The 27039-nt window shown below is 34.6% G+C and overlaps 1 protein-coding gene across 14 annotated transcripts in view; it reads right to left on the bottom strand.

Moving 5' to 3' along the window:
• PTPRD (protein tyrosine phosphatase receptor type D) overlaps nucleotides 1–27039 on the bottom strand; it is a 2782277-nt gene that overhangs the window by 1712526 nt on the left and 1042712 nt on the right. For all 14 annotated transcript variants that reach the window (XM_069090737.1, XM_069090735.1, XM_069090734.1 and 11 more), the window contains exon 6: nucleotides 5290–5331. The gene's annotated coding sequence lies outside the window, so the exon portion shown is untranslated. The remainder of the gene's footprint in view (nucleotides 1–5289; nucleotides 5332–27039) is intronic.

The raw sequence follows: 27039 nt of genomic DNA, 5'->3' as shown, positions 1-27039 counted from the left end.
AATAAAGTTTGTTTCTTTATGTTTTTCCCCCTTCCCCCTTGACTTTGGTGTATGTATCATTTTATATTTCAGGTCTTTATAGTAAATTTCCATTGTTGCCTACCCTGAGGATATCCCCAATCATAATTGAGGGTGGCCGATTCAGAAATCATTCCAGAGAGCACCATTTAGCTTCATTTCCTGGGTCTATAGCCCAGAACCAGAACTGTTCATGAGACACTCAATAATACAAATACAGGGACCCCTCTGGACAACATATCAATTTGTATTATGAAGTGAATTATGACTCTACCCGCTAGTGCTGGTATAGTTAAGTGTCTGTCAGTGTTTCCATTATATTTGCTGGGCTTTTTGCTTGGCTGCAAAAATAACCTTCAGGCTACATCACACAAGCCCAACCTGGGGAGGGATTGTGGCTTTGGCTCAGTTTTACCATTTAAAAAGTGATGGCTTTCTTGTGTTTGTCTGTCTTTACATTTTTCTAACAGCATGATATTTGTCTTTCCCTTGCTACAACATGGCTACAGAATTAGGTAGCAAAGTTTTAGGAAGGGCAAATCCTAGTATTTTCTTGGGCTAGATATTTTCAAGAGTTAGCATTCATTTTGGAATGAGGAAGTATGAAGATCAGTCTTCAAGGATAGGGGTCTCCATGTGAAGGCTATGCATAGTCCACTTAAATTGTCACTTAATTTGGAAATACTGTTCAAATGGAAGTAGAGACATTTTTCAACATAAGTGGGTAGCTTTAGAGTTGTCTTCTGCATCCAGATAAGGTCTAATATTGGATGAGGTCTAATACTTTCAGAGCCCATTTCTATGAAGGCTAATCTTACCCTCTCCAAAATGAAGATTATCTCACTGGTCTGAATAAAAGTTTACCAGGAAAGGTATAGCTAATAGATTGCTCAATTAGCGCTTATTAACATCTTTTGTTTAGTCATGACTTATACTTTAAGACCACATTGGGGATTTTCTCAGCAAAGATACTGGAGGGACTTACCATTTCCTTCTCTAGCTCATTTTACAGATGAGGAACAGAGGCAAACGGGGTTAAATGACTTTCTCAAGGTCACACAACTAGTGAGTGTCCAAGGCTGGACTTGAATTCCATTCTTTCTGATTCTAGGCCTGGCACTCTATCCACTGTGCCACCTAGGTGCCTTCATTAGATAATAACTACAAGTAAACAAACAGAGCTTGTACCAAATGCTGAGGGGTCCTGTTTCCAAGTAATTGGCTTAGTGGATTTTCCTTGGCCTTTGTAGCAAAATTGAGATGTGTGATTCTGTTTATTGAGCAGGTTCATGCAGGTTGATAGAGATTAAAATATTCTGTGGCATTAGGAAGCAGTACAAAAACACAGTGATCATAAGGCAAGTAAAAGGAAAGGAAGTAAAGCCTCAGGGAGGTGAAAAATTCATGATATAATAGTAGACAAAAACAAATTTAACAACTATCATAGTATCAACAAAAATATCCTACTTTTAATAAGCATTTACAAAAATCAGACCATTTTAGAGCCAAAAATAATAAACATGAAATTATTAACATACTTTGAACTTTATCAAAATATGAAAGTTGAATTTTTTAATTATCATGTTTTTTTTTAAATTGGGAATTTATACAAATTCTATCCCATATACACCAATAAAAACATAGAAGTGCTTTAAATAAACTCTGAATTAACAAAGATATTCAGGTACCTTTAGTCCAGTTTGTGGCTTCTGCAATTTTCCAGACCTAGTATATTACTATCTACTACATGCTATGTGGGAGGCAGCATGGGGTAGTACATAAAGCAGAGGATTTGGAGTTAGGAAAATCTGCCTTCCAATCTTTTGTTAGAGAGTCTTATGACTAGTTATCATTGGGCAAAAATAATTTAGCCTCTCTCAGCCTCTATTTCTTTACCTGTAAAATAGGACATATTATTCATCTACCTCACAGAATTTTTATGAAGATTAAATGAGATAGCATATTTAGCTTTGTTAACTACCATTAAGTATTAGGCATTGTGCTAAGTGCTAAAGAAACAAAACAAAATAAAACACATGCTGTCCTCAAGGAATTTACATTCTACTGGGGAGAAAACATGTTCAAATGTAAATATAAATTCTAAATAATTTCGGGGGGCAGTGAGGTAATATCATCTGAGAAATCATAGAAATTACAAAATAAGTCTGTTGTCAAATCAAACAAAAAAATCAGTGCTGAATGAAAATCTGGAGACTGAAGGCTTGCACTGACTTAATCATTTATTCTGTAACCCTGTTCTAATGACTAACTCAGTGATTCAATCGCTCAGCAAAAGTGTGATAAATCATACTAATTTGTGTGTACTTCAACAGGATGCTTAGAAATAAAAGTGCTAGCATACCTGAAGTGCTTGCAAGGAAAAAAAAAGGTGAACAGTGATATAAGTATGTGATATGTGTGTATTACTTCATGTTATAAATAGGTAAATTTTGTACATATACAATCTCATGCCTGAATTTGCAAAATCATAACCATACCAAATACCAAAAAATTAAGAACAAAGCAAATGCATGGAAAAATTATTGTAAACCATTTTATGCCCATAATGAGGGAAAATAAATAATATGGCAAGTATTTTAATTGCTGTGTCATTAAAAAATAATAATCATGATGACATATAGCACTTACTTTATGTCAGGCATATAAGTTTTTTATATTTATCTTACTAGATCCTCACAATAGCCTTGGGAAACTGCGGCTGCTAGTTGATGCAGTGAATAGAGCACTGCCCCTGGAGTCAGGAGGACGTGAGTTCAAATCCGGCCTTAGACACTTACCACCAAAAGTAGCCATGTGACCTTGGGCAAGTCACTTAACGACAATTGCCCTCCAAAAAGCAAAAAAAAAAACAAAACACCCAGCCTTGGGAGGTAGGTACTATTTTTAATCCTTCTGGGATAGTCTATGTAAATTACAATAGTTTTTCACCAATTTCTGAGATGAACAACTAGAAATCTACACATTGGAAGTAAGGAAAGGTAGTTGAGTAGAGGAAGTTAAGAGGCTTAATGATAGAGGATGGGGTAAAGTCCATCATAAAATTCATACACTCACAGGAGATAGTAGGAAAAATGGAAAATAAACAAGTAGTAGGTCCTGGCCTAGGAAAGGGGAGCATGCTTTGGGGAAAGGGTAGCCAGGGCTCACATAGAGAAGCATTAGGGATTTGGCTTCCTGAAACTTATTGGAGAAGTTAGGTAACTCACTGATTAGAGTGCCAGGCCTAGCGTCAGGAAGACAAGTCACCTAATCTCTGTTTGCCTCAGTTTCCTCATCTCTAAAAGGGGGATAAACAATATCATTTATCTCTCAGGATTGTTGTGAGGATCAAATGAGAAAATAATTGTTAGGCAGTTAGCATAGTGCCTGGTATATAATAAATACTATATAAATGCTAATTATTGTTATTATTGTTTATTTGTATTATTGTTATGACTATTTTTTGAGAATCACATAGGGATTTACTATTAGTATACACTTCACCAAGTACAGCAGTTATAAAGTTTATCTCCTACCCTGCTTTCCCTTGATTCTGCTTATACATAGTCCATGTGAAATGTTTCCTACCAGTAACCACAGGAAGAAAGAAAATAAAACCAGTAAATAAGGGCAAACTGCAAAAGTAACCTGATGTCTTAAAAGCCCAAGTTATCCTGGGTCACAAGTGTTATGGTCAGGACTTGAGCATATAACTTTCTGACTCCAAGGCCCATATTCTATCCACCATGAAATACTGCCCTTTATATACATATAGACTACATATACTCACACACATAGACATGTTGCCAGACTTGTGGCTTTCTGTGTCGGATTACTGTGCTTGTAATATTGAAGTTGGGGGCTGTATTTAATATGCCAAAGTATATGTAAGCTATATTTATTTTATTAAAGAAGCAGATTTGTATAAAACAATAAAGGCATAAATTACTGAAAACATTTAACCCACATACCTCTTTTAAATCTCTACAATTTCCTCATATATATCTATTCAATGTGAAATTATTTAAAATCAAAGAATGCATTGTCTTTGATAAAAATCAGACTTAAGTGGTTTGCAGGGAATGTACAAGAATAGCTAGTCTGGTGTACATTCAGAGAATGTTATACCAAGACATTCAGGTATATATTCCATTTTAAAAGCCTATAAGGAAGGAAAGCCTAAAGCCCTCTTCAATAACGCACTGTAGGTTTAAAATCCTTCCCATATCTAACCTAAATCCTTCACATACTCATGTAATCCATTTCCCTGTTATTTCCTCAGTGGAGCAAGACTACAGATGTCTAATCACCCTTCATCCAACCAAAGATCATTATTAAGTTACCCTTCAACTTTTTCATCTATAGGCTATAAATAATCCCAGTTCCTTCACCTTTTCCTCACAGACCCTATTTTCCAATCCTTTAATCATCTTCATAGCTTTCTTTTGATTTCCCCCCTAGCATTTAATGTTCCTAATGATTATGCATCTTAGATCATGATTGTTTCTTTAGAAAACACCTTATATTTGGAGAACATACAGCTGATAGTCTATATCATTTCCCACTAATTTCCTACAGTCATTCTTTCCTTACACTGTCTGCACTTTCCTACTGAAACCCATTCTCTTTCACTGTCCTTTATATCAATATCAACTTGCTAAATTCAATCTGAATTCTAATCAGATGCTTCCTTTTTCTCACTTTCCCAATTGCTTTTTAGTGTGATATTCTATGCAAACATAACAAATATATTTCCCACAAAATATTTTATTTTTATTTTATTTAACTACTAGGAACACTGATGTCTGTCTCTCTCTCCCCCCCCTCTCTCTCTATCTATCTATCTATCTCTCTTCCTCTCTGTCTCTACACACACACACACACACACACACACACACACACACTTCTACTACTCAGTATTGATTCCTGAACAGAGAGTGTCACAGGTAACTTTCAAAAGTACCAGTGATACCTGGGAATATAACCCTTGAGTAGATTGTATATCAGCCAAGAAAAAGAAGCCAGAGTACATTTTTCCTGGTAAATATTTGATATTCAGAATAACTAACAAAAATATTTTTCAGTTTCAATGGTAAATCTTGATATCAAAGATATCTGAGACAAAATAAATTTTATGTGGTTAATTTCATTTCCTTGTCTCCTATTGTCATATGATTAATATTGCATGATTATTACCCCCAAAGACTTTCCATTTCATTCTTCATGAAGGTATTAAAGGTATATTTTAAAATGTGTTATTAGTTAACATACCTCTCTCCAAGGAACATCCTGTTGTCATCTCAGGACAGAGACCTGGTAGAAAAAAAATAATATTTGGTTATTGCTTCATATTAATGAATCTTTACGAATAGTAATGGCTATTATAAACCATTTCTTGCTCTTTATAACTAGGTTAAGTACAGAAAATGAAAAAGGAAGTAAGACACAAGGTTTGAACCACTATCATTGCCTCTTAATGTGTGAAGCAATACCAATTAGCTTCAATAAGAACAGATCTTTTTTATAGGATTTACTTTAATAGTTTGAAGAAAAAGTCAGATCTTTCATTGATTTCCCAAATCCCCAAGGGGAGGGGAAAGAGACAGAGAGAGAGAGAGAGAGAGAGAGAGAGAGAGAGAGAGAGAGAGAGAGAGAGAGAGAGAGAGAGAGAGAATATTTAAAAATCAGCTTCAATCCCAGAAGAGAGGCTCTGTAGCAGTCCAAATAATTAAATTTTTTGTCTTCATTTAGGTTTTTAAGTGGGTTTCCTTTCAGAAAAAAAAGAAAACAACACAGACATTTCTCATATTGACGAAAAAGTTTAAACAGTAGAGAAAATATTTAAAGTCCTTTCCAGGGTTACTCCATATTTCTCTCCTAATGCATTCTAAATTCTAGCAAATGGGTCTTTTTGTAATCTGCACACGACTCTCCTCCCACCCACATTCCTTCTGAGAGGCTGTCTTCCATACATGTCCTTGTCTCCACTTTGTGTGATCCCTAGCTTCCCAAAGTGTTGGTTCAGTACCACTTTCTGCAGGAGGCTTATGTTGAATGAATGAATGAAAAATGATTTCTTATTCATGTACTATGTTCTAGCTGAGTGCTGGGGATATAATATAAGCAAAGCTCCTCAAGAAGCTTTTATTCTACAGGGGAAAACAACATATAAACAGGAATTAGAAATGGAGGGAGACAGGGAAGGTGTAAATATGTCAACATGATTGGAAATGGCCAGGAATTACAGTGGCATCCTGGTTCCAGGTAAAATGAGGTAAAAGTTCACCAATTATAGCTTAAAGTCCCAGGGGCAGAAGTCCAAGCTCCACTAGGAGGAGTGAAAGACTGCCTAGTAAACAGGGGAAATGGTTTGGACGTGACTAAAAAGTGATGTGAAAGCTTGATTTTGGTCAAGATAAGGTCAAAGCTCATTTATCAGAATCCAAAGTCAATAGGCAGGATTCTGATTATCAGTGAAAAGCAACGTCCATGATGCTGGTTACATACTTTGGAAATAACCAACCACCCTAATTTCTAGTATCCTCCCCTCAATTCTTGACATTTAGTTATCTGTATTTAATCCCCTCACCTTATATATAATGTAAGCTCCTTAAAGGTGGAAAATATTTCATCTTTTTGTCTATTTCCACCAACTTGCATTTTGCCTTGCACACAGTATGTACTTAATAACTAAATTTGAATGAATGGACAAATGAATGACAATCCATTGACATCCTTCTGATGTCAGGGAAATATGTGGAGAGGTCTCAGTGTGTTGAGTGAGTCCTGTGCAGGAAATTATGTAAACATATGGGAAAGTAGGGGTGGCTAAGTGGCTCAGCGAGTAAGAGCACCGGCTCCAGTGTTAGGATGACCTGGGGATCAAATCCGGGCTCAGACACTTAGCACCCACCTGGAAATAACTGGCCGTGTAACCTTGAGCAAGTTACTTAACCCCGATCACTTAAAAAAAAAAAAAAAAATATATATATATATATATATATATATATATATAGCAAAGAGTTCCATGAAATGAGCAAGTCTAGTTTAGTTGAGAAATATATCCTTGAATCAAGTTCCTATACTAAAACCCCAAATCCACTGATTTATTTCCTTTCAAAACCAGTAGATAAAGATCATTCTAACTGCTAATATGAGGTTAATTTGATATAAACAAGTGACTTAAAAATTTCTCAAAGTACTATGTTAAATTCTTAATTAGTATGTATTTAAAAAACACCAAAAAAAAAAACTGATTCCTAAAAGACTTTTAGGATTTCAAAACAAAGCAAAACCACCATGCTTGAACACAGGAAATTTTGACAAGGTAGTAAATTCAAGGTCATGCTATCACCAAAATGATTATTTAAAATCTTTTGTTGCTAAGAGATATTTTCTTCATTTCCAGATAAAAGATGATCATATCTATAAGCAGGAATCAGCATTGACTTGTTATCATACTGTTGCCATATTCCAGTATCTGCTAAAAAAAATTGTCCATTTTCATTTTGTAACAAGGGGGGAAAACCCTGACCCAATATCCATGATCTTGCAGTACCATACCTATATAAAGCATAGGTCTAAATCTGAGAAATCACACTACAAATATGAATGCAGAATTTTCAATTTCATAAGAAGTATGAATAAGTAATTTTACTCAGAGATTTTTAGAATCCCAGACAACCTGAAACTTTGAATTTCAAGCAAACAACTAAACAAAATTATAAAAACATACAAAACAAATAAATAAACAAAAAAAGAACCCAACAAACTCACTCTCTGTAATGGTTATCACCATGTATAGGTTACAAATGAGATGAGCAGAAAAAGTCACCACACTGTTTCAGGGCCTCATCACTTCTCCCCTGGAGTACTGAAATACCCTTTTGTCTGGCCTCCTTTCCTCAGGACTCTCTTCTCTCTCTCTCTCTCTCTCTCTCTCTCTCTCTCTCTCTCTCTCTCTGTTGAGGCCAATTTGGGTTAAATGACTTGCCCAAGGTCATATGGCTAGTAAGTGTTAAGTGTCTGAGGCCAGATTTGAACTCAGGTCCTCCTGATTCAGGGCTGGTGTTACGCTCACTGTGCCACCTAGCCACCCCAGGACTCTCTTCTCTTTAATTTATTTTCCACAAAGCTGAAAAAAAAATAACTTTTATAAAATATAAAACTGACTATGTCACTTCCTTACTCAATAACCTCGAATGACTCCTTATTTTCTCTGGGATTAAATACAAACCTTCTGGGATTTTAAAGCCTTCACTATCTGACCCTAACTTACTTTTCAAGCTTTTTATTTTCCATTGGACCCCTTCATACACTATATAATTAAGGCAATGTAGCATTCTTGTTGCTTTGTATGCACTATACTTGATCTCTCATCTCTGTGCTTTTGCAAAAGTTCTCCATGTCCGGAAGGCACTACCTCCTCACTTCTGGCTCTTTGAGGCCCTACTTTTCTTCAAAACCTCAACTTGAACATCACCATTCAAGAAACTTTTCCTAAACCCCTTTTCCAGCTTCTAGTAACACTCTACTCCCCCCCCCCCAAATACTTGTACTTTGCATATAATTTCTGTCTACACATATGTGTATATATTGTTTTCCCTGAAAGACTAAAAGTTTTTTCTAGACAGAGACTATTTCATTTCTGTCTTCATTTCAATAGTACTGAGCATAACATAGTAGATATTTAATAAATGCCTGTTGATCATCATTTTAATCTTGTTCTCATCATATTTGGTAGGGAATCAATATAAAATGGTCCTGGGTAATCTCACTATTTTGCTATTATTCCTTTATATTTAATGTTCCGTAGTCTATGGTACTGGTTGATAAAATAAATGTTTTCTATGTGCCTAAGTAAAATTATAAAAAAAATATTGGAATGGAAATTCATCTGTACATTCACTGAAAGTATATTCAGGTAAACTGTAGTGGCTTGTAGGACAAAGAGTATACAAGTTTCCCTGTTCCCACATGATTTTGATTTCTTATTCTTGGTCTCTATATATTGCAAAAGTTTTGGTTCCACATAGACTAGGAGTGTTTTGTACAGTGACACCTTTTTAACATACTGGACTTAAACATTCTGGGCAAAAATTCTATGAAAGTGTTCTGTATCTCATGTGATATGTTGATTGAATCCTCTACAAAAGTGTACTCAAATACAATGGAACCACCAATGCACACATAAGAATCCCTGCTGGCCACATATCAATTTTCTTTGAAAATATAATGTTATTGATGCTGTTTTTTAATTTTTATTTATTTTGTTTCATATTTGTCAGTTGCATTTTAAATTGACCAGGCAGCAGTCTGTGTTCAAGAGAGCTGTAAACTGTATGTGACGCATGAGTGGTGCATTTGATATCTCTGTTCTAGAACATGTTTAAAGCAGTCATTTTAACATAAGCAATGTAATTCTTTTGTTCAAGAAAGTAGAAAGATTCTAACATATATTTCTTGCCACCAGCTTGTGTCGTGCTAGGTATAGTTAAGTGCTGTAGTTTTGCAATTAACAGTGAAGTTATGCTCACTTTATACCATTTCTTGCATATATTGTATTGATCAATAGGTCCAGACTTCTTAAGGATAAAGCTTCTGTAATTTCTGGATGCAATGACATGGTCATGAATCGTCTGCATAAAATATTTCATTTCTCCAAATAAATCCTCATGATTCAGCTCACTCCCTCCAGTCTACAAACATGCTTTTATCTCCCACATTCTGAAACAAACAAATAAAGCTTCATCTAGTCCTTCCTTTTCTGCTTTTCTCCTATAGCTCTTCTCCCCTTTTTAACCAAATTCTTTGAAAATGTTGTCTACAATAGACACCTCCATTTTCTCTCCTTTAACTCTCTTTTTAACCCCTTATAATTCTGATTTTATCATTCCACTGAAATTGATCTCTCCAAAGTTACCAATGACGTCTTAGTTGCCAAGTCAGATGACCTCTTTTCAAACTCCATTCTCCCCAACCTCTCCACAGTCTTTGACACTGTTGATCACCTTCTTCTCTTTTATAACTCTCTTTTCTTTAGATTGTTGGAACACCATTCTCTCCGGATTCTCCTGCTGCCTCTCAGATTGTTCCTCTCATTTTCTTTTTCTGGATCATCATCCATATCACAACAACCTCTCACTGTAATTGAGTGATCCTCAGGATTCTATCATGAATTCTCTTCTCCCTCTATACAATTCTCTTCTCCCTCTATAAGAATTCACTTGGTGATTGCATTAAGTCCATGAATTGAATTACCATCTCTATGCTGTTGATTCCTAAAGCTACCTATCTTGTTCCACCTCTCTGCTGACCTCCAACCTTGCATATCCAACTACCTTTCAGACATCTTGATCTGTATTTCCAGTAGACATCATAAATTCAACATGTCTAAAATGGAACTCATCTTTTCCCCTAAACCCTCCCTCCTTCCTACCTTCCCTAATTACTGTATAGGACAACACTATCTTCCCCATTCTTTAGGCTCATAACCTAGATGTCATTCTCAACTCCTCTCTATCTTTCAACTGATCACATTCAGTCTGTTGCCAAGGCCTGTATAATTCACCTTTGCAATATCCCTCAATTATTTCCCCTTGTCTCCCTCAATACTGTCACCACTCTTGGGTAGGCTATCATCACCTCATACCTGGACCAGTGCAATTGCATACTGGTAGGTCTGCCTTCCTCAAGTCTCTCCTCATTGAAATTCATCCTCTCTCTAACAAGTTGATTTTTTCTAAAGCACAAGTCCAGCTATATTTATATGTCTAAAAAGAAGCTATAGTCAGCATGGATAGATCTGGAGAGACTGGGCAATACAGTTTGACTAGGATATACATAAATTGTAATAGTGTTAGGAAAGTAGACTGAAGCCACATTATGAATTGATTTGCATATGAAGGCATGGATTTAATAATTTATTCTGTCAACAATAGGTAGTCACTGCAGGCTTTTGAGTTGAGGAATAATGCCATAGGTATATTAGGACCATTATTGAGAACACATGGATTGGAGAAAGTAAACTACTCAGTAGACTATTACTATAATGCAAGAGAGAAGCACTGAAGGCTCAAATTTAATTCAGTTTTGGAAACATTACTTTGATTAGTACAAATACATCATTTTATTATGAGTCATGCAAATTATTTTAAAACTCGCCTGGAAATTTAAACTTAAAAATTTATTTTAGAAAAACATGATTTAAGTTTCTTTTGTAATTGATCAAAATCTAACTGTGGCAACTGAAGTACATAAAATCAGACTAAAATAGAGATGAATTTCTCATGAGAATATTTTCTTAGACATTAACATAAACAAGCAATATGTAAAGTACTTGAACTAAGGCAGATCTTTGAACAAAAGTGGAATAGCTACTATTTTATGTAAATCACAGCATAATTTTCCGATCTCATTTTGCACTCTTGAAAATACTCTCATTACTATCAAAATGCTCAAAGCATTTAACCTTTAAAGTAAGAATGTTTGCTTGATATTGATTTACAAGGAATTACAAGCTAAGAAAACATGCTGTGTTTCATTCAGCTTGTTGATTGCCTTCAAGGATCTTCTTCTCTGTAAAGGCCAAGAAGCTGGGGAATACTTAATTCCTTAAAACAACTTGTCAATTATGGGTAAATATACACAGCTAAAGGAAATGTATTCTTCTGAGAGGAAAGAATTTCTTGACTTGAAAAACAATCCCACCCATTTATTGTAGACTCAGAAATAGCAAAGCCACTTGACAGTGCGATAGAGAAGTAACTTGTCAATCCCTTTTAGGCTTTTGAGGGCACTACAGGCAATGTGTTCAGAAAGAGATCTGTGAAGATAATTACTTCACTGTAATCCACTCCTGTTCATACCATAGAATTCACTAAATGGGAATGATGATGAGGACATCTGCCTCTTAAAGTATTAGAGCATAAAAAGAGTTAAACATTTAAAAGTATATACTGTCTTTAATGAGAGAGAGCCATTGGAATAGTCAGATTATTAATAATGTCACTTTGTCACTGCCCAGAGTAATCTAAGATCACAGAGCATCCAAAGGTCAATCACTAACTGGCAGCACAATGAAATGGAGAAACCACTAGATTTCCAGTGAGAAGACCAGAATTTCAGGTACAGTTTTGCTATTTACCACATGTATATGCTTGAACAAGTCCCTTGATCCTAGTTTCCTCACCTTTAAAATTTAAGGGATGGCAATGGATAATCTTCCTACTCTGAATTTAGCAACTTGTGGCTGGGGATTTCTATACTGAACTTAAAGGGATAGAATGACTAATAGTTCCCTGGGATTGTCTATAGCTGTGCTTAACCCATTATTATGCTCAGAGCTTGGTCAGAAGACAAAGATGCCAAGATCATCTCCTGAATCTTGACTTTTATCTTGCCACTGGACTTCAATGACTCTAGAAGAGAGAGTGAGGTTGACAACTTCACACAATTCTGCTTCCCTTAAATCCAATTCATGAGCAAGATGAGACATTACCTCTGCTATATTTGGTCCTCTTTGGAAAAAAAAGGACAAACAATAATTACAAGTCCAAAATAAATCATTTAATGCTGTCAACATCCTTTCCAAAATGTGAAATGCAGAAGTGAATGCAATATCCCAATGTAATATGGAATGAGCACAACAAAGGATTTATATTAACTCTCTCCTTCTGAATATTGTGTTCCTATTAATGTGGCATAATTGTTAAATAACTAGCTTCAACATCAAGTAGACTTGAATTTATGTCCGCCCTCTGACTACTCTGCTGAATATAAATTGAAGATCAGTTTCTAATCTCCTTTATTTAAGGGATTCCTCATTGGGAATTCCCCATACCAATGAAATCACATGGTTTTAAAAAAAAGTATCATGTTATTTTGTATTTGGTCACCATAACACTGTTAAGAATTATTAAGTTTGCAGAGCAAACAAATCGACAGATGAGACAGCAAGGCAATCCCAGAGTCTTAAGTAATACAGGCCTAGTGTTGAGAAAATAGATGTGAATACAACAGAACAGCTAAGGATCAAGGTAAGATTTGGCAGGCCTCACTTAATTTGAATGACTAAAATTCAACAAGAGTCATTTTCTTGAAGCTCTACAGTGCTCAGTTTGTTATAAACCATACCAGAGGCATTGGGGTACCATATTGCCATTAGGGAGAAGACTCTCAGATTGCCAATTCTTTTCCTGCTTCAAGTTTTTGTGGTTTTGTTGCGGTGGGTACTTTCTTACCATGTGCAGTTCATAGGCTCTCTACAACTTAGATGGTGTTTGTGAGTCCCTATGACTTAGAGTTTTATCACCTTGTCAACAAATTCATAGTGAGACTCCAGCATATCTTTATAATGATAAAAATCATAGTATAAAGTCTTTATGAAAGAGCTTTGGAGAGGCTAGGAAGGCTGGCTGGAGTTGCCAGAACTTATGCTCTATTAAAAATAACTTTGGAGTTTATAAGAATATAAGTCATTTCCCCATTGATAAATAGTGAAAGTATATGAACACGTAGTTTTCAGACAAAGAGATCAAAACTATGTCTATTGATATGAAAAAAATGCTCTAGGGGCAGCTAGATGGCCCAGTAAGTAGAGCAACAGCCATGGAGTCAGGAGGACCTGATTTCAAATCTGGCTTCAGACACTTAACACTTACTAGCCATGTGACACTGGGCAAGTTATAACCCCAACTGCCCTGCCTTGCCCCCTCCAAAAAGCAAAAAAAGAAAAGAAAAAGAAAGAAAAAAGAAAAAATGCTCTAAATCCCTATTGATTAGAGAAATGAAAACTAAGACAACTCTGAGGAACCACCTCACATATATCAGGTTGACTAATATTATAGAAGAAGAAAATGATAAATGGTGGAAGGGATATGGGGAAATTTGGACACTAATGTACTGTTGTTAGAGTTATGAACTTATTCACCCATTCCAGGGAACAATTTGGAACTATACCCAAAGGGCTCTAAAACTAAATAAACCTTTTGACCATTACTAGATATGTATCCCAAAGAGATGAAAGGAAAAAGAAAAAGACCTATATATACAAAAATATTTATAGCAGCTCTTTTTGTACTGACAAAGAATTAGAAATCAAGGGGATGCTCATCAATTGGGCTGAACAAGTTGTGGTATATGATTGTGATGAAACTCGATTGAGTTATAAGAAATGACAAACAGGATGATTTCAGAAAAAATCTGGAAAGACTTACATGAAATGGTTCTGGGTGAAGTGAGCGAAACCAGAAAAAAACATTGTAACAGTTTCAGCAATATTGTAATGATGATCAGTTGGAATGGCTTAGCTATCCTTAGCAATATAATGAATCAAGAAAATTCCAAAGGACTCATGATAAAAAATGCTATCCTCCTCCAGAAAAAGGACTAATGGGGTCTGAATGCAGACAAAAGCACACTATTTTTCATAGTTCTTTTTGTCTGTGTTTTCTTTCACAACACAACTAATATGGAAATACATTTTGCATGATTGTACAAATATAACCGATATCAAACTGCTTATTGATGGGAAGGGAAGAGAATTTGGAGCTAAAAATTCTAATAAGCAGGTGATAAAACTTGTTTTTACATGCAGGTGGGAAAATATTTAAAATAAGCTTGGAGAACCCATACTCACTCACATGCTATGTTGGAGCACTGCAGTTTTTTTTCCTCTTCTTTTATTTACTTTGTAAAGGTTGAAGGTGATATAAGAAAAATATGTGTGTATGTATGTATATATATATATTTGCATAAACATATGTATATTTTAATGGTTACTAAGGTATACAGTAATCTCTTATTTTAGGATTGAATTCCTACAGATAGTTTCTATTTCTTTTTTTAAGTTATGAAACAATTTCTGCTAAGTCATTTAAGCTTAAAACTGAATGTGTCCTTTTCTACTTTAGCTCTAATAGAACTACCCATGTCACACATGTCAAATTTATAAGCACAAACCATATAGCTAGGTATGAAAGGGACTCTCTAAGCTGCATCATTTTTTTCTTGTCAAGCTTGTCAGAAGATTATAAGGACAGCTAGATTTACTCTACATCATCTTATTTAAATGTTAAGTCTTCAAAAGGGTATTTCTTCCCATCCTTTTAAACCTTCCAATAGGAAAAAAAACACTTTGGTTTCATCTTTTCTACTTACTTATCACCCATGTATTTTCAGCATTAAACCCATCAAATACTTTATATTCCAATTCAGGAGTCACAGTCTTAGAGTATAAATGGAATTTAAAGAAAACCAATACTTATGCTAAAAAATGGTATATTTCTATATCTACTTATTAAAATGATATATCTGATTGTATAGTTTCAAATAGAAATCCAGAAAAAAACACATAAAAGAGAAAACGATTATCATTAAAGTCCAGAAAACATTTATTATTAGATAAATGAATGAAAGTCACCCTAGTAACTTGTAAATGTATTGGTAAATATCTGTGGCCAATCTCAAAAATGTTCTAATTGTGTAACAGATATTAGAAATGTTGGCAAAATACCAACCCAGGAGACCTCAGAAATCTTGGAACAATACAACTAAACAAGGTACTCAGCAACCCCCACTGCAAATCTGAGCATTAAGTATTGCTTATCTTCAATATAGTTTGACCTCCCCTCTTCATCCATTGTTCACCCCCTCTCCCAATACATTTTCCCAAGGGTTGCCAATTCTACTTCTGTAATTTCTGTCATATCTTCCCCTTACCTTGTATTCCTACTTCTACTACCAAGTCAGACCTTCATGAATGATTTATATTGTACTGTCATGATATGATATAGTGACATATGACATATGACATTTAGTGGATTCTTCCAGTTTTCCTCTACTGCAATTGGTTCTCTACACTACTGGCAGAAAACTCTTCCAAAAAATAAAAAATAAAGGCAAGGTGCTATAATAGAAATGTCATCTGGGTTTTAGTTCTGATCCTGTCACGTACTGTGTGACCTTGAACAATTCATTTTTTACTTTTCTAAGCCTCAGTTTCCACAGTTAAAAAACAGTTTGTAGTTGATCAATAGTGATTTCCATGATTCTGTGATATCTCAATATCATGGAACATTACACTCTTGAAAGAATTAAAGCTGGAAGACACATAAATGGAAAGGGCAAGATATATAGTGAATGTTAGGAGACCACAACACATTATAAAAATTGTGCAGAGGAAGCAACATAAAGGATGTCATGAGAGAATTTATGGTTTGAAAATAATAGGTTTGCTCTCTAGAGAGAGAAAGGCATATTTGATAGAAAGTTCCATTGGTACATTTTAATCATGAAGAGAACTAGAAGACTGCAAGTATGTTGGATAGACAGAGTAGGAAGTGTTTGTAAGAGAACATGGTCAAGAAGATTAGTTGTGATCTATATATTGGGGAGAGTGCTCACATAATTGAAAACATCCATCTAGGCACCTGGTTACTTAGACTTTTAACCATTCCTCATCTCCCTTCATATGGATTTTTCTTTTCATTATTCTAACTTTGGAAACATATTCAGAATTAAGTACTAAATTAGAAAGGTTACCTGATAAACCATTTTACTGTAGGTTGTTAAAGAATAGCCATGCTGTAATGGGATAGTTCATCTAAGTATATATACATTTTTCTTTATATTTTCAAAGGGAATAATGTTTCAACTGAGAAAAAAAATCAATGCTTATCATGGGACTTTAGTAATCATAACAGATTGGTAGTAATTAACATAGCAGATGGATAGTAATTTAACCATTGGTAAATTACTTAGGTAAAATTATTTAGTCTGTCAATTAATAGGCATTTTTAAACAATTACTATATGGTGGATACCATGCTAAGTGTCAGGGATAAAAAAAAAGGTAAATATATGTTTTCTGCTCTCACGAAATTCATATTCAAATGATGGAAACAACATGCAAAATGCGTGATTGTGTGTGTATGTGTTTGTGTGTGCATTTGTGTGTGTGTGAAGTAATCTCAGAGACATTGGAGATCAGGGGAAACTGGGAAATGCCTCCTTCAAGAGGTTGGGATGTGAGCTGACTCTTAAAGGAAGCCAAACTAGTCAGGAGTTGGGGTGATTTCAGGCATGGAGTACATCCAGTAAAAAGTTACCAAGTCTGGAGATGAAGTGTTATGTGTGAGGAAAAGTAAGAAGGTCAGTCTTATTTGATGATAGAATAAACAGTGTACTGGAAAGTTAGAAAGTGTTCACACTTTGAAGGTCTTTAAAAAGACAAACAGAAAATTTTACATTGGATGATGGAGGAAATAGGGAGCCACTGGAATTTATTGAATGAGGGGAGGGGATTGTGAGTGTCAGGTCAGCACTTAAAGAAAAATCATTTTGGCAGCTGTGTTAATAATAAATTAATTTTGGGAAAGATTTGAGGTAAGGAGACTAACAGGCTACTGAAATGTTTCAGATGAGAAGTGAAGTTGGCCTGACTATGCAATTATAGAGAAAGAGGTGTATCTGAGCGATATTGTGGAGGTAGAAATGATAAAATTTGACAACAGATTGAACATGCTGAATGAGTACAAGTGAGGAATTGAGGATGGCACTGATGTTGTAAGACTGTGATTGGGAAGATGGTCATAGTCTTAACTGCAAAAGAATGAAAAGAGGTGTCATCATGATGATAGTATAGTGTTTGGGGGAAATATGGTGACTTTCATTTTGGGATTTGAGATGACTATGGGGTCCTCAATTCAAGATGTCAAAATGCAGATATGTATTTGAAACAGTAGCTTATGAGAGAGATTAGGAATATATAAAAAGATCTGGAATTCATATGTATCATGATAACTGAACCCAGGGAAACTGATCAGATAACAAAGAAAAATGGCAAAGATCAACACGAGAAGATGCCTCATGATAAAGCCTCAAGAGACATTCATAATTTGTAATCATGACCTGGATGAAAAGCATAAGATATTCATAAAACACTAAGGAGTGACCATACAGGTTAGAAGAAATCCAAAGAGAGAAGGGTCATGAAAAATTAGAGAGGAAAGAAAATCTAGAAAAAGAAGGTAATCAACACTGTCACTGATAAAGAAGTAACCCTATTATAATGTCATTCTTAAATAGACACTATTTCAGTAAACCAGCACCCATAAATCTTGCAATAGTTCTCCTTGCTGCCCCTGTCAATAACTATTGAACCACCTTAACACTACTTGAAGAGTACAATTGACTGCATTCTTCTCTAATGAGGTTCTTTACCATTTTTTCTTTTTTCCATTGACCTCTTTGTTAGTCTTGTGAAGTCTAAGATACTACTTCTCAAAAATAATATTTTTATTGAATAATATATATATATCACAAAAACAAGGTTAAAAGTTATTAAAACATGTTTTATAAAGCAAATTAATAAATCTCAGGTTAAGAATGATTCTTAGCATTCATGTAGCATTGTGAGGTTTGCAAAACAGTTTTAAAATATAATTTTATTTTATTTTCACAAAACACCTATAGGGCAATAATTACTATTATTATTTCAGTTTTATAGATGAGGAAACTGAGACTAAGAGAAGTTAAGTACCTTGCCCAGGATCATGTGGTTAAATGTGTCAATCCAGATTTTAACTCAAATATTCCTGACTCCAAATCCAATCCAGTGCCTACATGCCAATATAAAATATCGTTGATGAATTTCATTGGCTTTATCTCTTTGAAAGTGGAGCAAAAAAAAAAGAAATGGACTTTTATAAGATTTAAGCATGACCTTCCTTCCATTGACTGCACTTGACAATACTTTGTAAATTTCTGATATTCCAAAATTTAGAACAGAGGAATATGAGAAGAGTCATCGGGGGAGCAACAGGAAAGGAAATAATGGTGAAGTTAACTTGCAGCAACAGCAGGACTGTAATTATTCTTGGTTTGAGATTCATTATTCAGAAAAGATCACTAGCACCTCTCCACCAGGCAGGTTAGAGCAAACAGACTGCTCATTATTTTTGAGAGCAAGACTTAAGCACTAGCATCGAGATTCTGATGCACCAGTATCAGCAATAAGTGACACTTCAATATATTTCAGCCCCTCAGCATCTCCAACTAATTGCAGAAACAGGGAGGTACTCATTTCCTTTGTCTCTCATTTCAGCCAAAGACAGTCATGTCTTTAAAGGACAGATGATCTATTGTGGTATTATTAACACAGGTCCTCAGAGCTGATGGAAGAGTTAGAACATCTCTATGAAAATGTGTGAGGGCTTTTCCCTTTTTAATCTGCATGTGTCCTTTCTGTGAACTTCTGGGGAGGAACCTCACCCAGGGGAAAGAGTCCTGGATGGAGCTGGATACAGGAGGCTTAGATACCAGTTCAAGCTTTGCTTCTAACTAGTTATGTAGACATGGGCAAGTTTAACCTCAAGGACCTTCTGTTCCCTCACATATAAAATGAGCAGGTTGTACTATATAATTTCTAAGGTACTTTTCAGTCCCAAAATTCTTTGTTTCTATCTTGTATTTTTCTCTCTTTTCTTTTTTGTTTTTGTTTTTGTCTTGAGAGTGGGAGAAAAGAAAGAGATTAAAGAAGAAAAGAAAGAATATAAAGAGATTGAATAATTGCATATATCACTGATAGAATAGAAACCATCTATTTCCAAAATTAAACTAAGTATGCCATACTTCTCTTCAGGGATTTATAATTTCACCTAACAATTATAAACATACTCCCACTACCAACAGAGCTCTCTAAACCATAGAAAACTGTCTTCAACAATTGAATCATTCAGACTTTGGCCCTCATTATGATCTCCTACAAACTTAGTATTTTTTTTTGAGAGACAAGTGTGACAGATTGCAAAATATACAGGTTTTGGAATCAGAGGAGCTGGGGTCAATCAGTACTTGCATGATTTTGAGGATAGTTACTCTACTTTTATCTCTCATTATCTGCAAAATGAGTAAGATGGTCTACAAGGCATCAAAGATCTCTTCCTGTTCTAAATCAATGATCCTGTGATTCTTTGGATAACAGCAGCCCAGCCCTCAATGTTTTTGTAGTTGTGTAGGAATGACCAGAAGTTGCATTCTTCAAGAACAGTCTTTGAAAAACCCATGGTCAATGTGATCTTGATACCTAAGCCAGGAAAGGTCAGAAAAGAAAAATAAAATTATAGACCAATATCCCTAGTTAATATTGAAAAAAAATTAAGAATTAGCAAAGAGGCTACATAATATACCACAAAGATTATATATAAACTACCTGTTTGGATAAATACCAAGGATGCAGGATTCATTCAATATTGAGGAAACTATCAAATAACAAGAACACAAATCCCATGATTATAATCATCTAAACTATTTGGTACTAGTTAAGAAAAAAGATTGATTAGTACAACAAATTAAGTATCACACAGAAGCAAATGAAAAAAGACTCCTAGTATTGATAATCACAAAGACCCAGAATTTTAGGATGAAAACTTAATATTTGGAAAAGAAAAACCTATTGGGAAAACTGGAAAGCAGTCCAACAGAAAATAGTTACAAAATGGCATATTGCACCATATATAAAGTTGAGCTCCAAATGTGCTCATGAAAGCATAAAACATGAAAACATAAATGGTCACATCATAAACCAACGAAAAGAGAAAGCAATAACTTAACTTTCAGATCTATTAATAAAGGAATAGTTCATGACCAATGAGGGACTGAGTATCACAAAAGATACAATGGTGAATATGATCACAAACAAATTATACAAACAAAACCAGTGCAGCTAAAATTAAAGATGGAATAGGTAAATCTGGGACAAATCTTTGCAATAAATTTCTGTGAGAAATCTTATTTCCAAGGCAGCTAGGTAAGACAGTGTCTTGAGTGTGGAGACAGGAATCAGAAATACCTGAGAACAAATCTGGTCTCAGATACTTACCAGCTTTGTAACTGAGCAAATCACTTAATCTATTTACCTTAGTTTCCTTTTCTGTAAAATGAGGATAATAATAACACCTAACTCTCTTGGTTGTTGTGAAGATCAAATAAGATTAAAAATTATAAAATGCTTAGTATAGTTTCTGACAAATAGTAAATGTTATATAAATGCTATTATTCAAATTTTAACAAAAAGAGTTTATGACAAGAAGATGCCTCAAAGTGGAAGAGACAGTAAGGAGACCAAATGAATTTGTTTTTTTTTTAATTTTTTAAAAAGCAATTGGGGTTAAGTAACTTGCTCAAGGTTACATGGCCAGTTGTTTCTGGGTGGGTGCTAAATATCAGAACCTGGATTCGACGCCCAGGTCATCCCAACACTGGGGCGGTGCTCTTACTTGCTGAGCCACCTGGCTGCCCCTAAGCAATTGGGGTTAAGTAACTTTCTCAAGGTTACACGGCCAGTTGTTTCTGGGTGGGTGCTAAGTATCTGAGCCCGGATTCGATCCCCAGGTCATCCTGACTCTGGGGCCGGTGCTCTTACTCGCTGTGCTACCTGGCCGCCCCCAAATGAATTTGTTTTTTAATTTTTTTCTAATTTAATTTTTTAAATGAAGTAATTGAGGGGGAATGTAAATGAAGTAAATGTAAAAGTAAAATGTAAATATAATAGTAAAAAAAAGCAAAGGAAGGGGAAAGAATCTACATTCCCTTCAATATCATCATAAATTTATCACAGTGCCTGGCATATACTAGGCACTTAATATACTTATATTTAATAAATGTATGAATGAATGGCAGAATACAATAATATTGGAATCGTCTTCATTATGACATATCAAGATTTTTTAACATTAGTTAAGGACAGACATTATTTCCTTTTATTACTCACAACAGGAAAATGAACATAATTTTTTAATAAGCTAATCAACCACAGCCTATTAGAATGAAGATGATGGATGACATTCCTTAGACTTCTGCTTTTCTTTAAATTACTTTTCCCCAAACCTCAAATCAAAAATAGAAGATAAATACATCTAATCAAAGCACCATTTTTATTCTCATTACAATAGATGGTAACTTTGACACTAGAAGTAGGGCTAGATAGAAGATAACAGCCAGTTAACAGAAAATAGGAAGAGTACTAATTTTCACTACCTTCCATCTAGTTAATTTGAATGTAATCTCAAGAACTAGGAATATTTTATTTTAGTCTTTGGATATACAAACAGTTCCTACCACAGTGCCAGGTCATGTAGGTATTTAGTAAACACTTGGTGATTGATTTACTTTATAAAGACACGTGAGAAAAAAAGTGAGATTTCAAAAGCCCAGTGATTGATGAAATGGAGACTTGTTGGTTTGGTAGGAAAAAAAAATACTTTTAAGTAACAAATATGAAGACAAAAGAGTTCTATAAAATGTACTATTTGGTACTGTAAAATGGACCATAAAAAGATGTGGAAAGTATCTTAGCACAAGTGTGTTGGCATATACCTGTGGCCCCTAATGCAGGGGAGGATGGCTTGAGTTTGGAAGTTCTGAGCTATAGAAGACCTAAATATGACTGGGCATCCACACAAATTCTGACACAAAAATGGTGAGCTCCAAGTAGCAGAGGGTCATCAGACTAATTAAGGAGGGACAAATTTGCTCAAGTTGGAAAAATACAAAAGGTTAAAAATTCTGTGTCAATCAGTATTGATATTGTCTATAACATCAGGTTGCACTTACAGATTAGGTGAGATAGAGAGACATAGTCTCAGTAAAAAATAATACTAAAAACAACTTATGCAATATTAATGAATCTCAGCATCCATTACCCTAAGCAAAAAAATAGAAATAGCATTAACAGTTTTTTTGCCAAGAAGAAGGAATAGAATTGATAGACATTCCTAGAATATGGCCCCAAAAGGTAACTGTTCTAAACTGAACAATAGTAAGAACATAATAGGTACACAGGTCTTTGCAAAATGTAGCAGAAGATGATATACTTCAAGAGGGAGCGTATGAAATAGTTATGATTCAAAAGTCAAATCAAAAGGCTCTCCATGTGTAAAATCCTTAAGAGTTCAGTCCAAAATAAATCAGCAAAAAAGCACCTAGTAAGTGGTTGGATCATTTGTATTTGTCTGTGGGAACATAGGTCTTTTTTTTTTTTTTGTTTTTGGAGGGAAATCTGGGGTAAGTGACTTGCCCAAGGTCACTTGGCTAGTTTTTTTTTTTTTTTTTTTGCATTGTGTCTGAGGCCAAATTTGAAATCAGGTCCCCCTTACTCTAGGGCCAGTACTCTACTCACTGCGTCCCCTAGCCACCCCCAACATAGGACTTTTTGATAGTAATTCAAACATGTGACAGAAAGGTCAGAGTTACGCAAACTTGACTTAGTGATCAATGTAGCTTATGCAAGTCAATGGTTGAAACTGTTCATCACAGCACTGTAACCTATAAAAAATAGAAATTGCAGCAAGCCATGACCTAGTGACTAAAATTATGCACCAGGAGCTCCTTACCTTTCATGAATAGATAATAAAATTTCATATTAAAAATATACACCCCCAAATATCCTGGAGAACTCCATTAATAAACTATGGGCAGCTAGGTGACACAGTGAATAGAGTACTGATCCTGGAGTCAGGAGGACTTGAGTTCAAATCCAACCTCAGACACTTAACACTTACTAGTCATGTGACCTAGGATAAGTCACAACTCCGAGTGCCCTGCCTTTCCCCCTCCAAAAAGCAAAAAATAAACAAATAAACAAACAAGTAAGCCAACTATAGTAAAAATCAAATGGTTATCACAGACAGACCTATTGACTGTAGTTTTCCAGATAAAGTATTGATCCTTTAAAAACTTAAGGTAAAACATAATTTTAATATATGGCAGCATACCAAATACTAAAAACTCTAAACAATATAGAATGAAAAGTTTTCTAAATATATAGCCAAAGCAAAAGAGAGTATAATCACATGGGGAAAATGTGAGGAATATATGTCTGTTATCAGATAACCTCTGTTATCCTGTCTGCTGCTAAAAAATACTAAGGAAATTTTCAGGGTGCCTATGAGAGTTTAGTTTCAATCCTAATACATTTAAAGAAAACAAAAAGTAATTTTATCTCCCTTTTAAACAGTCTATGGAACATTAAACATAAATGAAGAATAGCAAGATAGCAACTTCTACCAAGTCTATTTTTATTTCAATCTTATTGAAAAATCTGAAAAAAAAGATAGAAAACAATTCATACTTATAGTAATTTAAGGTTTGTTGAATTCTTTCCTTCTAACATATCTGAGATAGGTAATCTAAGTGTTAATTCCATTTTTATATGAGGAAACAGGTTCAGATACGTTATGTAAATTATCCTAGGTCACACAGGAGCAAAACAGGGAGAAATGCTTTGATTTTTAAAGTTTTGAATGTCAAGTGCTTTGATTTTCACACTTTTAATTCAACATAGTTTCTACAGCTCTGGCTGAAGTTAACTCAGTCTCAAAACTGTGTTGAGGCTGTAACATAGAAGGTAGTTCACAGAAACAAAAATAGTTAACAGAAAATTATTTAGGACCTTCTGTGTGCAAGACAATGCTAGGCACAGAACCTCTGACATCAGTTTTATTAGTCTCAGTTTATTAGCATACCATCAAATCTGTTCTACCTTTTAAAGATTTCATATTTTTTTTAAACACCTTCTCTGAGCCAAAAAAAAACCACTTTAAATACTCAGGGGTCTTATAAGATAAAAGACCAGTTCTTTTGCTCTCTTTTTTGTTTAATCTGTTTCCCTGAACAATTTCCTGGTGTAATGCTATGCACCCTATGGGTAATCAATAAGCATTGTTGACTGACTTAGTGTGGGAGTTTGATATACTTGGGTAGATAAATCCTGCAAAGGAAATCAAAGAGTTTAAATTAGAGAACAAGAATGATTGAATTGTCCTAGAATCCTTTTATTTTAGGTACCAATCTAACAATCCATCTTGTATACATTCATTCTGGGTTCTATGGTTGGGAATCTCATTTTCATAGAACACAAGGAATAGACTGTAATAGAAAGTAAGATCTTTGAGGACATGAATTGTTTGGCAATTGTGTCTTTGTGTTTTCAGTAGTTTCTGGCATACAGTAGATGTTTAATGAGTGTGTCTAACTAACTTATTAATTAATGATGTTGAAAGCACATCTCTCATTCCATTTAGAGATCTTTTAAAAAAACAAACAAACATCTGAGGCTGTAGTTTTACAATATTTCTTCCCTAAAATGAGAGCGATACTTCTGTACCTCCTTTTTTTTTCTAAATAAGCAAATTGAATGAAACATCATGAAAACAAAAATCCTTATTTCCCTCTTGCATGAGAAACTTCGCTATTAATATGACCCATGAGGAGTAACTTCTTCCCTTTATTTTCATTAATGACTTCCCCTTTCAACAAAAGCTCTGTAAGACTACTGAGTCATGACGGCTAATACTTAATATACCATGGTACATTGTTCATTGTGTCGAACCAACAAATTAAAATGTAATATGAAATTGTGACACTGGGAATACTAGGGATTATTATTTGATGTGGTAAGGAATCTTTAATTAGGCCCAGATATGCCTTTTAATTTTCACACATTTATATATGTATACACATGTATGTATGTGCATATGTATATGTGCATATATATTATATGTATATATATATATATATAAAATCAAACTGATAACCCTGAATGATGAAATGTAGTTTGAAAGAATACAGGGAAATGGTATAAAAAAGGACAGGGAAACCATTTCCTATTCCCACTCTCCTTTGAAGTCAGACATATTTTATTACATTGGACCAAAGTTAGGAAGCAATCAAGTGAATTTGACCAACCTCTTCTCAAGCAAAGGCAATTACTAGTAGGAGGGTTCCCTACCACCACCACTACCCTACTACTTTTCCTTAAACTCTGTCAGGTTGAGAAGAAAATGAACCACAGTACTTGTCAGCTCCATGCATACCCAAGCAATTCCAAAGTCAACTGACCAGGACTGAAGCCAGAAGTTAGCTGCAAATCCATTAGTAATTTAAAATACTTTTAAAGGGAGAAAAAGAGAGATATCTTAGAGAGTCTGAGGTAGAATTCTGAATGATAACTGTAGAGAAGTCAGAAAACCTGACACTGCAATTTGCATTAATATTTGATCCGGTTGATTTACAAAAGGCAATCCAAAAGGGCAAAGAGTTTCTTGCAAAATGACCAAACACATTGTCATTTGAGACTTATAGAAAGTAGAGGATTTTTTTCCTCCTTCTTTTGCACACAATACATGTAGTTCTAATGACTATATTCTGCGAATATAATAGTTGCATCCAGCATGAAGACAACCCTTCTCAACACTTAAATCATATAAAAGCACATAAACTTATGTGAGAATAATGTCTGGGATAAAAAGAAAAAGACAAATTAAAATCATATTATAGGATTTTGGTTAGAGCTTGGAAGTTTCTTTTAGTCACTTTACCTATTCATTTTAATGATCTCTTTTGACATTCCAGCCTCAAAATATTTCAAAAGTTTAAAATTGCCCATAAGTCGCTTTGCTTTTGTTGTTCATATTTCCTGCAATGGATACAGTTAGTGTGTGATAAGGAAACTGCTAAACTAGCCCCATTAAACTACCATGGCACATACTATTTCAAGAATTTTTAATTAGCAGATCAATGTCTTAACAGACCATACAAGCTTATTCAAAGCAATTAGGATGTATTGGTTCATTAAGGGAGCAGTGCTTGCTAAAAATCTGAAGAAAATTCCAATGTCATATTGCACTGCTCACAAATATTATTAGCACTGAAAAATTAAAAACAAAACAACATATTTCAATCTCAGTCCCTACCTAAATAATATTGGGAGAGGAGGAGCTAGGAAGCAAAACTACTTCCATAAGCATAACACAGCTAAAATACCCTGTGGAGAGAGTTCCATCCAAACTCAGTTGATATCTTTGAAGAAAAATTAGGGAGGGGTGGATTTGATGGATTGTTAAAAGGTAAATGTCAAATATCTTTTCCTTTGCCCCACTCAACTTTAATAACAGGTCATTTTAATAGTGTTTAATAGCTTTTTGTATCTTCTATTTATTTTAGTTTACTCATTGTATTCCCC

The sequence above is a fragment of the Petaurus breviceps genome, unplaced genomic scaffold, assembly GCF_028583685.1.
Source record: "Petaurus breviceps papuanus isolate PSGF00001 unplaced genomic scaffold, PetGlider_PUasm1.0 187, whole genome shotgun sequence".
NCBI classification, from domain to species: domain Eukaryota; kingdom Metazoa; phylum Chordata; class Mammalia; order Diprotodontia; family Petauridae; genus Petaurus; species Petaurus breviceps.
The sequence above is the reverse complement of the archived record's forward strand: the minus strand, read 5'-3'. Positions and strand labels throughout refer to the sequence as shown.